This window comes from Carassius carassius, chromosome 24, assembly GCF_963082965.1.
Source record: "Carassius carassius chromosome 24, fCarCar2.1, whole genome shotgun sequence".
NCBI lineage: Eukaryota > Metazoa > Chordata > Actinopteri > Cypriniformes > Cyprinidae > Carassius > Carassius carassius.
In genome coordinates, this window is record NC_081778.1 from 18,659,174 (window position 1) to 18,675,051 (window position 15,878).

General features: G+C 37.9%; 1 protein-coding gene across 2 annotated transcripts in view; it reads left to right on the top strand.

The window, feature by feature from the left end:
• LOC132103085 (polypeptide N-acetylgalactosaminyltransferase 1-like) overlaps nucleotides 1-15,878 on the top strand; it is a 111,036-nt gene that overhangs the window by 16,222 nt on the left and 78,936 nt on the right. The window contains exon 1 of one of the 2 annotated variants that reach the window (XM_059507901.1): nucleotides 14,411-14,511. The exons of the other annotated variant lie outside the window; for it this stretch is intronic. The gene's annotated coding sequence lies outside the window, so the exon portion shown is untranslated. Of the gene's footprint in view, nucleotides 1-14,410; nucleotides 14,512-15,878 lie in introns of those variants that run through there. 2 annotated transcript variants of the gene reach the window in all.

The following is a 15,878-nucleotide window of genomic DNA, read 5'->3' on the forward strand; positions in this document are numbered from 1 at the left end:
TAATCCAATATTAAAATTGTATTATTTAGTATTACTAAATAAATTAAACATAAAAACTAAAAATTAAATGTGATTAAATTATAAGTGTTGTTAAAGATTAACTTTAAGCAAATGTTAAATAAAGACAAGGGTAATAGACAAGTAAAACAGAAGAAATGAGCATGAACAATAACTTTTCTACAACGATAATACATTTCTATTGTGCATCTGTACTTTTCTGATTATTTTGTATGAAAGCCACTTTCCACAATCTAATCATTTCCTTTATGCAAAACAAAATCAAATCCCTTTTTGAGTTAAATATTCTCTTTTTTTAGAAATGTCAAATTATGGAAGTAAATTAGGCCGTGAATGCCATTTCATGTCGACTTTATCATCATATTTTCAAAGAAACGTTTTTGCAATGGCAATATGATTGCACAGATTCCTATTAACAGCCCACGTCAGTCTCTCTGCAGCAAAAAGCGCAGGTATAAAGTCATAATGCTCGAAGGCAATCTTTGAGCAGGCAGCGCTGTTGCTGTTTGTTCCTTTGACTCATCCCAATGATGGATGCTATGCTCCAATCCTGGGCCCACTTCTGTAACATCGAGTCACATGGTGTCAGGGTTTAGCGAAACACTTTGCAGTGCATGTCAGGGATAGGTCTGACCTTTGGATCTGTGCAGAGGTAATTTCCTTCCTACTTTGTCTCCATAGTAACTCCCCTCCTGATGAGGTCAACTCATGCCCTTATGCACACGCTTGTTCATGTCTCTCCCCTGAGTCTCATCTTACAGAGTCGGGAGAATTATTCCAAATGTCAGGCGAGATTTGTTTTTGTTTTCCTGTTAACATTTTGTGCATGTCTCAGTGCAGAAACACTGGCCTGGAGGGCCCGAGAGTCTCTCTGTTGCACAGACAGCGAGTCAGCCTCTTCTCCAAGTACACTTGTCTGATTGTCTGACTCCTTGGTGATAAGCCTGTGGTTAGTCAACAGTTTGAAGCACCCGACTTCTAGTTTTAAGAGCGTCTTTTTTTAGACTCCCTTTCTCCCTAAGTGAAACTGTCAAAGACTAATCCAGCCAATCCTTAAACTGTCCATCAAAATGTTGTTTTGTCAGATATGATCTTTTTAATATGCATACTACCAGTGTTTCCTGCACGCAACAACGATCACAGTCATGATTTCTGATTAATGAAAACGTGCCTCTTATGAACAGGATCTTTTTAATAATTCAGTCAGAAAGATTCACGGAACAGCCTCATAAAAGCTTGAGGCTTGAATCAGTCAGTGAACTGTTCAGTTGTCACTCTTGACCATACTTCCCTAACATGTTGGAACAAACTTCATTGGTTCTTGTGGAAGCTTGTACAGTCGTGGCCAAAAGTTTTGAGAATTACATAAATATTGGAAATTGGAAAAGTTGCTGCTTAAGTTTTTATAATAGCAATTTGCATATACTCCAGAATGTTATGAAGAGTGATCAGATGAATTGCATAGTCCTTCTTTGCCATGAAAATTAACTTAATCCCAAAAAAACCTTTCCACTGCATTTCATTGCTGTCATTAAAGGACCTGCTGAGATCATTTCAGTAATCGTCTTGTTAACTCAGGTGAGAATGTTGACGAGCACAAGGCTGGAGATCATTATGTCAGGCTGATTGGGTTAGAATGGCAGACTTGACATGTTAAAAGGAGGGTGATGCTTGAAATCATTGTTCTTCCATTGTTAACCATGGTGACCTGCAAAGAAACGCGTGCAGCCATCATTGCGTTGCATAAAAATGGCTTCACAGGCAAGGATATTGTGGCTACTAAGATTGCACCTAAATCAACAATTTATAGGATCATCAAGAACTTCAAGGAAAGAGGTTCAATTCTTGTAAAGAAGGCTTCAGAGCGTCCAAGAAAGTCCAGCAAGCACCAGGATCGTCTCCTAAAGAGGATTCAGCTGCGGGATCGGAGTGCCACCAGTGCAGAGCTTGCTCAGGAATGGCAGCAGGCAGGTGTGAGCGCATCTGCACGCACAGTGAGGAGAAGACTTTTGGAAGATGGCCTGGTGTCAAGAAGGGCAGCAAAGAAGCCACTTCTCTCCAAAAAAAAACATCAGGGACAGGTTGATCTTCTGCAGAAAGTATAGTGAATGGACTGCTGAGGACTGGGGCAAAGTCATATTCTCCGATGAAGCCTCTTTCCGATTATTTGGGGCATCTGGAAAAAGGCTTGTCCGGAGAAGAAAAGGTGAGCGCTACCATCAGTCCTGTGTCATGCCAACAGTAAAGCATCCTGACACCATTCATGTGTGGGGTTGCTTCTCATCCAAGGGAGTGGGCTCACTCACAATTCTGCCCAAAAACACAGCCATGAATAAAGAATGGTACCAAAACACCCTCCAACAGCAACTTCTTCCAACAATCCAACAACAGTTTGGTGAAGAACAATGCATTTTCCAGCAAGATGGAGCACCGTGCCATAAGGCAAAAGTGATAACTAAGTGGCTCGGGGACCAGAATGTTGAAATTTTGGGTCCATGGCCAGGAAACTCCCCAGATCTTAATCCCATTGAGAACTTGTGGTCAATCCTCAAGAGGCGGGTGGACAAACAAAAACCCACTAATTCTGACAAACTCCAAGAAGTGATTATGAAAGAATGGGTTGCTATCAGTCAGGATTTGGCCCAGAAGTTGATTGAGAGCATGCCCAGTCGAATTGCAGAGGTCCTGAAAAAGAAGGGCCAACACTGCAAATACTGACTCTTTCCATAAATGTCATGTAATTGTCGATAAAAGCCTTTGAAACGTATTAAGTGCTTGTAATTCTATTTCAGTACATCACAGAAACAACTGAAACAAAGATCTAAAAGCAGTTTAGCAGCAAACTTTTTGAAAACTAATATTTATGTAATTCTCAAAACTTTTGGCCACGACTGTATGTGCTTGCGTGAGAAGTGAAAACAAACCTATTAGTACTTCTGCGTTGAGCAAGCTTTGATTTACCTGATTTCATGAACTAAGTATGTGTGTTGATTTGTGCCTAAAAATTACTCTCTGTTCATTATATAAAGCAACTTGGATTAAATGGCTCAATTACTATGGATTACATTTACATTGTCTTTTATGAACAAAATGTAAATTTTGGGGGAATGCACTTTGAATCGAGTGAAATAAACCTCATGTTTAAAAACAAAAATTCTTAATCTGTGTTTCGATGATGAATGAAAGTCTAATGGGTTTGGAACAACATGAAGGCTGGGTAATTGATGATACTATTTTTATTTTCAGGTGAACTATCCACTTAAAAGTTAAAGTAAGAAGCTGTGAACACAAGAGCTCAGTAAACTGAAGCACTTCTAACAACCTTTACTGAACCATCTTTAATTTGACAAATAAAAAAGTAATTTGGCTTCTGAATGTTTTATTGTAGCAGCCAAATGGCTCCCTACTTTTTTTTTGTCTGGAGCACTGGTGTGGAGTTTTTGTTCAGAATAAGATTGATTGAGTTTATTAATATTAAACAAATCTCAGTGAGCATTCATTATGAAAACTCAACAGCATGCTTTAAAAATGGATTGTATTGTGTGGGAATTTTCTGGTCTGAAGATAAATGAACATGTCTGCTAATAAATAATCAGTAAGAAGCCGCTGCGCTCATTTTCTAGAGCAAATCTGCAATTTCTTTCTTTCTGGATGAGCCATGCACATTCACACGTGCACACATTCTACATGAGATTGTGAAGTTTGAGGAGCCTCTTATCCGGAGTATGAGTTGAGATGAACTTGCAGTGATGTTACATTCAAAGACGATTAGTAAAAGACACTGTAAGATATTGTATGCGTTTGTGTATGTGTGCGAGATACACGCTTGACTGATTGGTCACAGCCTGGTCACAAAAGCCACAGAATATCCAGCAAGGATTTAAGGATCCAGCGGATCGACCCGGAACATCTCCACACAAACTCCACTCATCCCGCGCTCATCTCTCTCTTCATCCTCCCTCCGTCGGCTCACTCATCCTGTGCACAGGCCCAGAGGATTACGTTGGATTTAAGAACACACTGTATGAGGAGACCATTCCCAATCCGACCGGCCAGGTGCACTGTAGACAGCGAGAGATTCATTGCCATATCTCATCTCTGTGTGCGCTGCTCTGTTCAGTTCTGTACTGTCGTAGTGGCTCTGCTGGCCTGCACCCATTAATTGTACTGTTTAAGCTCTAAAGCTAATGATATTAGCGTGGATCTGCTCGGGGGTCAGTTAGTCATTCATTTAACACCATATCTGGCACTGTTTATCTCCTAACGACAAGTTTCCTTTTTCATCAAATTATTAAATTAAGGATTTAAAGATTTTAGAAAATAGTAAGTAGCCTGTAATAACAGAAATATTTAAGGATGCTTGAAATTAACATATCTGTGATCGCCTGATTATTATTATTTTTGAAATGTTATCAGTATTGCCTGATATTGTATATTTATTAATGTATGCTCATTTCCTCTTCTTTTTTCTTTTCTTTTTAGATTTAGATCACCTCTGCCCATTGTATAACACTCACTAAATATTCGCTAAATATTCAAAAACACTTATAATTTAATATCCAATAAATGTAATCTTAGCAAATCTCAAAACAATTTATTTTATTTTTTATATTGTACATTATAATGTTAGAATGCTTAAATTTACTGCATGCTTGATGCTTCAATTTTCATTTTTTTTATTTAGACATTTTTATTTTCTATACATTTAAAAAAAAAATATTTAGACAAAATGTTACAGAATTTAAAAAAAAAAATCAATATTTTTGCCGTTAATTATTGACTAAAAATATTTTGTTAGAAATGTTGATTATTTTTGTTCAACTGAATAATTTTTTTTTTATATATATTTTGTGATTTTTCAATTAATCTTTAATGCTTTAATGCCATTTTTTTTAAGTTTAATTATTGAATGTTAATTTTAGTTAACCATTAATTTAAAAAAAATAAATAAAAAAAAAACCTTGCTTATCTTGCTCACTTCCACTCATAGGACAGAAAAAAAGCATGCTGGAGGAAGACACTGGACAGTTGTTTACTACTGGTCACGATGACATCACATCCTGAGCACCTGCTCCTTTCCTGATAGCAGTAGTATCCGTCTGTTGAGAGTTAGGAAGACACATAAGGAGTTAAACGTCCATTTTGTGCATGTGAATAATACCATTTAGTGAGTGGAATAAGATAAAACCAAAAATGTGTTAAATGTCTTAGTCTGCAGTGACATTTCATCATTTTGTCAACAACTCATCGTGGGTTTTTTGGAAAGGAGGATGCTTTGGTGTGTGCGTGCATGACAATAGACCATATGGGGATTTCCATATCAGACTGGAAGTGCTGGGACAGTAAGGAAGCTCTCCAAAAAAGCTCTTCAAATGCACAGTTGGGGGATCTCACCTCAGCAGTCTGCAGACATAATCGCAGCTTAGTGAGATAACTGCAGTGTCAGAAATGCAACAGCATTCTGTGTGTGCGTGCAAAGTCTGTCTTTTCTCTCAATGACTTTATCTTCAGCCTCTTGATAGCCTGTATCAGCTCCTCACAGCCGAATACACACACTGCATATAGTGTTACCATTGTGTTTGAGAGAGACATTGAGCAGATGAAGGTCTTGTTTATGTGCTTCTATGCTCCCATTGAGTTAACGTACTGTATTAATGACATGGATTCTCTTTAAAGGGATAGTTCACTCTCATATTAAATTTTGGTATGTTTTAGCTTACCTCAAGGACATCCAAGATGTAGGTTTCTCTGTTTCCTCAGTATTTCCCATTTTGATATTTTTAGGTCCAACCGTTCTTGTCTGTGACTCACATAATGGATGTCTATGGTCACCACCTCAAAGAGCATGCACAGAGGAGTCAAAGTTAAACAATTCCCCATCATAAGTACACATTGATGACCTAATACAAGAAACGAGCGGTTTGTGTAAGAAAACGAACAGTATTTATATCTTTTTTTACCTTTTGTACACAACCACGTCCAACTGATCTGAGTTCGCGAGTGCTTCCCGATGTGACGTGCGCGCGCTCAGGCTTAGTCTGCGCAAGCGCCGAAAGCCCCGGATGTGATGTCTCGCGCGTGTACATCACTCATTGTTTACCACACGCTATGCTTTCAATCTGCACTGTCTGAAATATAATGCAGTAATTGTAATAAATTAATGTTTATAATGCACCCTATAATCGTTGCGTTTATAATAAAAATATAACACATTACTCACTCTATTGACAGCGTGCCATTGGGTCCCTCTGGCAGTGGACGTCGCCTCCAGTTTATACGTGGCACACTAAACACAATGTGCAATGCTCTTTGAGGTGGTGACCATAGACAACCATTATGTGAGTCACAGACAAGAACGGTTGGACCTAAAAATATCAAAATGGGAAATACTGAGGAAACAGAGAAACCTACATCTTGGATGTCCTTGAGGTAAGCTAAAACATACCAAAATTTAATATGAGAGTGAACTATCCCTTTAATTTAGCATCCCACTGTATCAGCTTGTTTTATTGCTGCAGTCATTCATGCTTTAAGGAGATGGGAAATATTTATGTTTTTGTGTGCTTGTGCCAATATTAAGCCAGTAGAAATCGCTCTCTGGCTTGGGTTTGAGTGGCCTGAGCTCGTGCACAGACTTATTCTGCCAGAAGCTGAGAACAAGGTCAGCCACTGGACACTGTGTGCACATCAATTACCACACAATAAATAGAATATTGATGAAGCTCTAAATCATAATTGAGGGTCCTTTATAATGAGTGAGCTGGAATGATTGCTAACTGGCTGATTCAATCTGAAGCCAATAGCATAATTAGTTTAATTCTTGCGGCCTGACTGTTCCACTTTCCCGATTAAGGTCATCTGATTTGTGCAGCTGAACTTGGAGAGTGTGTGTAGCTGCTGGGTTTTAACATGTTTTTGTGAATCACGGATATTAAAATAAATAATTCAGCGATAATTGTCTTTCCACAAGCATGAGAATTAATGACATAATTGTGTCCACAATAAAGAAAAGGAGAAATCTTTTACAAAATCTAATTTAAAGCACATTAACCAAGATCTTAGACATGTTTTGATGTTGGTTTCATGTGTTTTTAAAAAACGTTTTAAAGAAAACGCTTTTCAAAAAAAGATTCCATTTAATAACTGTAAAATGATGTAAAATAACCATCAAGTGAAAATCCTGGGCCAAAAATCGAAACTGAAAATGCTTTAATAATTATTTATTATTTTATTAAATCATATAAAATAACTTTGTAAGACTTTTAATTTAACTCAATAATTTTATTTTTTATTTTAAAGCCAATAAAATAACCACAATAAAAAAATTAAAATTGGACAGAAATTAATATAAAATATCAATATATAATTTTTATTCAGTTCTCTGTAACAGAATATGATTTTTATTTAATTATCCAAATTATATATCATCCTACAAGGCAGTTATTATCAGAGCATGTGAGCAGTGCATAGCGTCAAGAGCGGGTAGCATCATTTTACCAGCATTGCCCAGTACAGCTGTACTACACCATGTTACAGCACAGTAGTGCTATTGCAAACAGGAACGTGTATTTACATTATTTATATTTTAGGAGAATTTGCTTTCTCAGTGAGCATGAGCGGTACATCAGTGGAGTGTTCACATGGGCAGTGAGCAATTCAGTGGAACGCACATTCATAGAGTGGAATACTGAGCGGAGCGTCGCACCACGCAGTGACAACGGCTGGAAGGAGAGTGAAACCTGCGTGTTGAGCACTGCTGGACAGAGCTGTGCTTCATATATGTTTGGCTCATATATTCACTCATTTTTCTCTTTCAGCCAGAAATCCAAAAATGCCATTTTAACCCATAATTTTTTGGGCTAATTCATGGTACGATACGTATCATGATACAGAGGCCACAATACGATACTGCACTGAATTTCACCTGCACCTAAGAATTTAATAAAACAGCTGTTTATGAAACACTGCATACAATAGGGCCATTTCTAATTATTGTTGACCTCTGCATTATGAAGGGCCTCCATAATTGTACTAGGGCTGTCAAAAAAAAAATTCTAATTTCGAATGCAAAAACGCAGCATTCATATTTTAGGTGTCCGTTAAGGAGGCACTTATCAGTGGTGCATGAGATGCGATGACTATGTTAGAGTCATTGCATTTGGAACGTGTCAATTTTTACAAAGCTCATCGGTCTGAAAAGCGAGGTGCGCTGTGATTGGCCAGCTATCCAGTGCATTGTGATTGGCCGAATACCTCAAGCGTGTGATGGAAATGTTACGCCCCTTAACATATTGTGATCCCTGTCCAGCCGGAGCGATGAGACGTAAACATTAAAACCCATTATAAATCTGATATATACATGATTTCTAGTCGTGTCCTCTTTTGGAAGGCCAAACAGAAAGTTATTTTGTTTTCTCAACGAAACAGCATCACACACCGTTATTTCACAAGTGGGAAGCTCTGTTTCAGGGATTACATCTCTTTATATCAGGCAACCCTGGTTGGGTTCCTCTGTGGCCAGATTAAACATTGCTGTCGCCTATATATTATGCTCTATTCATTGTTTTTTTTTCTACTCTGTTTTAAACGTTGTTCTTGTATTCAAATTAAGAGCAGTCCACTGCTGCACACGTGCCACAATCTCTATACAGGGCCAGTTGTCCTCAAATCTTGGTGACGATACATCGTCGTATCGATGTATTGAACATAGCACTAGTGAATACACACCCCGAGCAGTGGGCAGCCATATTGCTATGCACTAGTGAACACACTCCCGGAGCAGTGGGCAGCCATATTGCTATGCACTAGTGAACACACTCCCGGAGCAGTGGGCAGCCATATTGCTATGCACTAGTGAACACACTCCCGGAGCAGTGGGCAGCCATATTGCTATGCACTAGTGAACACACTCCCGGAGCAGTGGGCAGCCATATTGCTATGCACTAGTGAACACACTCCCGGAGCAGTGGGCAGCCATATTGCTATGCACTAGTGAACACACTCCCGGAGCAGTGGGCAGCCATATTGCTATGCACTAGTGAACACACTCCCGGAGCAGTGGGCAGCCATATTGCTATGCACTAGTGAACACACTCCCGGAGCAGTGGGCAGCCATATTGCTATGCACTAGTGAACACACTCCCGGAGCAGTGGGCAGCCATATTGCTGTGGTGACTGGGGAGCAGCTGGGGGTTCAGTGCCTTGCTCAAGGGTCTCACCTCAGCCATGGTATTGAATGTGGTAGAGAGCACTAGTCATTCACTCCCCTCAATGACAATTCCCTGCATACAATGGCTGCATCTGATTTGGCTGATGTTTTATATTTTACTAAACAACTGTGCCAAACTACTTTGTTTTCTTTTCAAGAATTTCTTTCTTTTAATGAGGCTTTTCCTTTATTATCATTTCAGGATTGTTGTAATACCATGATAAGTATGACTTAAAATTTTTTTACTTTTCATTTCTGAGATTTAAAAGATGCACTTGATAGCAGAGGGGTATACAAGTTAGTGTATTCAAGGTGAATTCTTTGTATGTATTCATTGTATTTTTTAATGTATTTTGAATAAATTAATAGATTTAGACAAAAAATGAGTGCCATGTCACTGACTCATCTCTCTTTGTGTTTAACAAAAAAAACGTTTTTTTTTTCTTAACTAATGTTGGCGTAGAGTGAGAGACTGAAACAAATCAGAGTAATTTGTGTTAATTCTGATCATTCAGTCTCTCTCTCTGTCTGAGCTCGATTGGTTGTTCTTCTCGTCTCAGTGGCTTTACTGCATTCCTCAGTCTGACCCCTGAGAGCCGGGCTGAGTGAAAAGGGCTGGAATGGCTCTGTTGTGTCCCTCTCTTTTGCCTCACTCTTTTTGTTTATTGTTTTCTTTTTACATTATTATGGTAATTAATGAGAAAAAGTTGTTGTTGGCTGAATGCAGGTGGTCTGAACTCCCACATTACTCTAGTCCTGTTTTTAATAGTTCTTCTTAGAGTACTATAGGACTGTTTTTTTCTGTGCATGTTTTGTTTATTAGTGAAAGGACTTCTTAAATTGAAAACATTAGGTGATGGAAGCAACTGAATGCACTAGATGAGGTCATTCACATGTCCTTTATGCTTTAAAGAGAGCAAGAGAGATCTAGATGTAGACAAAAAGCTTTTGAGGCATCAGTGTGGTCCATAAGTCTCTAAAGTGTTTTATCTGACATTACAGCCTTTGGTTGACCCCCATATATAATTATTTTTGATGGATGTGTACAAGTCTGATTGGGCAGAGTGACTGTTGGTATTTGAAGCCACAGAGTCATGTGGTGAAATGGCAGTGGAATTGAGACATGGCCCTCATTCCTGTAATTCTCATTAAGAGTAGAAAGAGGCCAAGAGTAATTCCTTTAAGTGTGTGTGTGTGTGTGTGGGGGGGGGTCTGTAGAAGTGCTACAATTGCGCCGCATAAACTCTGATGATAATTATAACTGAAGTTGATGTTGGCAGTGACTCGCTATGAATAAAGCAGGGTGTGCATGTCTCCTTATTCCTCACCATAGGGATCCGGGCTGTGTACTACAGATGGAGAAACTCTTAGAGGAAATTAGCTGTTTGGATTGTAATGACAGAATGCCAACAAAGACTTGCTGAACTGCATAAAATGGCTCTGATTAGCTTGCATTATTAACTAGGTTTGAATTAAATTAAAATGTAGTATGACTGTTAATAGATTAAAGTGAATGTAACCTTTGTTGGTTGCAATCATGGATCACATGATTTTATTAATAAGAAGTACTATAGTACTGCTGAGAAAGCTTACAAATTTGAAGACAAACATTCTGGTAGACTGGTAAAAAAAAGGCAAATGAACATAAAAAAACCACTCAGGTCAGTATGTTGTTTGTTTTCTTTCCATGCCATTGAGCATACCATCAGTGGCCCACAGTGCACAGCAATCAATTTTGCAATCAAATTTGATTGCTTATCTGAGATTGGTTTCAAGGTTTTTCACACAGGATGTGTTTGAGCATTCCTTCCAGTGTTTTGTAATTGGTTGATCTACAGTAGATGTGGCAATTGCATTTTGTCTTGTGCAATGACAACCTGCCACTTTGACCACTTTGTTCTGTTTTATTATATTTAGTTCCATCCACCAGTCTTTGAACACAAAATTGTGTCCAATGCTGAGGCACGATACTTGTGGTAGCTGGGCTGGGTTAACCAGGGCTTGCAAAATCACTAGTTGAAGGATAAAAGGACCCGGACAAGAGCCAGACTATATGCAAATTGTGTCTGTTATTTTTTGTTTGTGATTCAGAACATGCTGAAGTCTATAGTAATTTACTACAAGTATGCTGCTACATGCACACATTTATTTTTCTGTTGGTTCTTTGCAATGCTGGGACATATGCTGTCAAATGTAACCTTCCAGATGACATGCCAAATCACTTCCATTTCTTTTATTAATAAAAGATTTTGGAAGTACATTCATTATTGATCATTACAAATCCTTTGCTTTAGTAGTCACACAGTGAGAAAAAAAAAATCTGTATAGAACAAAAGATGCACCGATAAACGTTTTATCATCACATCGTAGCCATCTGAATCATAATCAAATAGAATCGTGAGGTGTCTAGAGATTCCCACCGCTAGGTGTTATTGTTTTATTTGTCACAGCAGTTGTGCTTTCAAATAAAACCAGACACACATACGGTTAGGAATGCACGATTAATCGAAATTAAATCGCAAAGACGCTAGATCACGATTAGGCAGAAACGGCGATTGTCATGTGTATCTTTTAGTGAAGTATGATTCTCTGATCAGCAGAAAATCTTCATCCGAAGGCCAGAGGTCGCTCTCGCATGGAAACTCCAAATACACCCTGCAGAAGAAATCAGGACGATTAAACTAGTTAACATAAAAACTTCACTTAATATGTGAACAGTAACTTCATATCTAACAAATTTGTCTCAAGTTATAAGCAAACATTAGCCAATTGATTCTAACTGAAATTGCTGCGGTTAGCATTTCATATTTCTGTAGTGCAGCCAGAGTAAATCATTCATAAAAACAAACATTAAAGAATGTGCATGCTTATTCCTCAAGCGTCTACGCCAATAAGCTGTGCTGTATTGTAAACCAATGAAATTGGGGGTGGGCGGAGTGACACGTGTCGCCCCGCCCCATCGTCAAGACTGCACTCTAGTGCGTGCTGCTTACTGTGGACTCACAGAAACATGGTTTTTAAAGAATTGAATGAATTAAATGTTGGTTCAATTATTGAGTGCACTAAATTTAAATGAACATGTTTGTCTGACAGCCCTACAGTTTAAATTTTAATGGTCTTATCAGTTTTGGATTACAAGGCAGCAGAAAGTCTGGTGTTTTAGAGCGGCTTTATACTACTTCAGTTTTTTTCCATTGCACTGAGAGCTTTTGGAGAACATTGTTCATCAGTACTCTGGCTCGGCCTCTGTGCTTGACGTTTTTTAGGAGCATTTCAGACAAGTGAAAGAGTTTATTTGAGGTCAAAATGGTCTCTCTCTTCTGTTTCAAATAGTCCCACTCAAAATGCTGTATCGACATGGCATGCATTTAGCACATAATGCCAAAATACCGAAGAGAAAGAAAAAGAAAATAATATTAAAAAAAAATTATAAATAGTAAAATTGTCATGATAATAATTCAATTTGTTATTTAAAAATTTTATTAAATGAGAAAGGAATGCAACATAGAAGCATTGTCAGTACTTTTTTGTCCCACTGTAAAGAAGAATTAATGTTTCAAAATGTATGCAAATGAGACGGGTTATGTGCTGGATGTGTTCTGGAACCACTAAGGTTCTAAGGGAACCAATTTTGTATAATCATCACATAACCTCCACAAAAAAGTCTTTTTTTTTGACTGGGTGAAAAATCTCTTTCTGCTAAATGCTGAACTCTCTTGTTATTTCTTTTGAAGGAAATGAGTCCACAATTTGATTTGAAGACGAGAAATGAATGCTCGTTCAACCCTTCTTTCCCGGTGCTGTGGACTAAGAGGAACTGACTGTGCCAGCATATGTTTCTGTTTATAGTGTGAGGTTTAAAATGAAGAAAAACTTTCAAAGTGACAGAATTGGATTTGATTATCACTCGATAATACTTCCACATTCATGCACAGAAAATTGTGTGTGTTTAAACAGGCATAGCGGTGCATGTACTTATCGGAGGGAATGCATACCTGTGAGTGAATGCATGTGTGTGAGACAGATGGAAAAAGACGGAAATGTCACCTGACCATGAATCTCTGATGGCAGGACGCTGACATATTAATTTATTTGTCTGACTTTCTAAACAAGTGTGCTGTGTTTCAGCAGTGCGTGAGTGATTCTGGATCTGAGGCAGATATGGGCAGGAAATAGCGTGCATAGATGACAGTCATTTGGGTTTTGATGTGAGTTTGAGAGTGAGATTATTTCCACATGTTTTGGTTTTAGTAATTTCTTGCTCACCTTAGCACGATCAGGTCAGTTTTGTTCTCAGTCAAGAGCAAATGTCCCTTTGGCCTCATTACTTGCTTAAGATGTGGGATTTGGTTCAAAATTGATTCGATTTTGAGAGTCATTTTTTGATATGTATTCATTGACATATAAATGTGGGTTGGCTGGTTGGTTGCTTGTTTTTTTCTTTAAGTTGTTGGAGAAACTTTTGATTATTCCAGAGATGGAAAAGCTGAAATTTCAGCAGTCATTATGCCAGTGTCATATAATCCTTTTAATATTTTTATAAAAAAAAGGTGCTTGAGAATATTCTCTTATTATTATCAATGTTAAGACAATTGTTCAGCTAAACCCATTTTTTCCCAAGGTTCTTTGATGAAGAGTTCAAAATGACAACTTTTATTTGAAATAAAATGTAAAATAATATTTATGAAATTCTTGATCAATACACAATTTAATAATTCCTACAATTAATATATATGTTTCAATAATTAATTAAAATGTCTTATAATGAAAATTTGTGGATCAAACGTTTTTCTTTTTTTTTCTCTCTCTCAGTCCTTCTTAAACCACATGTTCTCTCAGAGAACATTCCTGATGGTTTATGTCTGTGAGTTAGAAGTGAAAAATGTCTTCCTTGTTCTGCTGCAAAATCCTTAAAAAAGGAAACAGAGAGATAGACCATAAAGAAGACAGATCTGTAGTTATGAAAGCAATCAATCCCTTCTATGAACCGAAATGATACTCTTCTTTTCCCTCATATAGTGTGTTCTCATCAGCGTAGAGCTGGCCATTCTGTCGGACTCTTAGGCTGTCGTGTCTGCCTGATGCCCTGTGGCTCTTGTATGAGCTTGTCCGCCCACTCTGGACATGTCTGGAAGCTTTCTTTTTCCTCTTTCTCTTTAAATTTATGTCTGGAGTAGTGTTAAGATGGAGGAGGGGAGTTCTGCCAAGGAAAAAGCACAGAGAACGGGGACAGAGAGTGAAAAAAAGTTGAAAGCGAAGAAGCTGTGCATGTTATACAGATTTATGTAAGTCTTTCTCTTACACTGACCCATTTTTTTCTTTGCAAAATTTTCATTCTGTCAATCTTAGGGTGGAATGTTCTACCAAAAAGAGAAAGAAAGTGGATGAGTGAGTGAGAGCAAAAAGGCTGAAGATGAGAGTGCGAGTGTATGTGTGCATTGGGGTTTGGGTGGGGTGTTGACTGTGATGGATCACGAATGGAGACTGTATGTGGTGTATTTCTGCCATATAGTCTTTAAAATAAATACCAGTTATTACTATAAGTAGTATTTTTTAATATTATGTCATAATATCTTTGTTTCCATTTATTTTACTTAACAATATGACAGCAGTAATTTTCTAGATTACATTTTCTTCTTCAGTAATTAAATTCAAAGTGGTTGTAAAAGTGCAAAGACTATAACAGCAGCTTGTAACTTCAAAATTTAAGGCAGCAATTAGAGGTAAATTTTATTTTAGTGAATAGAGCCCTGAGTACATCAGTGTGTGACTTATGCTGCACCGCATGTAACTCAGATCGTGCTACTTTTAATGCTATTGCTTTTCTGTGTATACCTTCTGGGTGATAAAATGGGCAAAGAACCTCCTAAAGATTTTAAAAAGGGGCCTTAAACTTTTACATTTAACTGATGGTTTTATCCAAAGAAACCTGCAGTGAGTGCATTCAACCCAGTTAATTAGGATATTTGGCCTTTTTTGCTAGTTAACATTTTCTATTAGCAATTTTTTTTAAATCCACTTGCTATACTGACTTTACCAGCTCAGTGACACTAGTAAATAGACAAAGCTCATGCATATCTTTTCTTTGCACATCTTTTCTTTGACCCTGGTATATACGCTCTAAAAAATGGGTCTGGGTCCATTTGGCAACCCAGTGCTGGGTAAATATTGGACAGTCCCAGAACACATGCTGGGTTATTTTGACCCAGCTTGTTGTGTTTTATACATTAACCCATTCACTGGGTCAGTCAGTCTATTGAATCCCCCAATAAAATGATCCAAGAAGCTGAACCCAGCATTTTTTAGAGTGCAGAAAAACTAACCAGCACCTGGGTAAATTTTTTTAAAATGACCCAACAGACTGAACCCAACATTTTGGTTAAAAAATAACTTTTTTAGAGTGTAGCAGTCACACAATAGTCCAACTTGACCCATATGTGAGGACATGGTGGTCTCTTTCCACTGAACATTACTTCAGCAGGCATTTTGAAAGCCTTCATGTAGCAGAGTCGGGACTGTGTGATAGAACTAAAACCACTAAAATTTTGTACTTGACTTGTTGGAGTCATCGAATTACATTGAATTGATTCAGCTGCAAGGGGATTCATATGCTAGATGAGTCTGAAAGATTATCTGCCTCCAGACCTTCTAC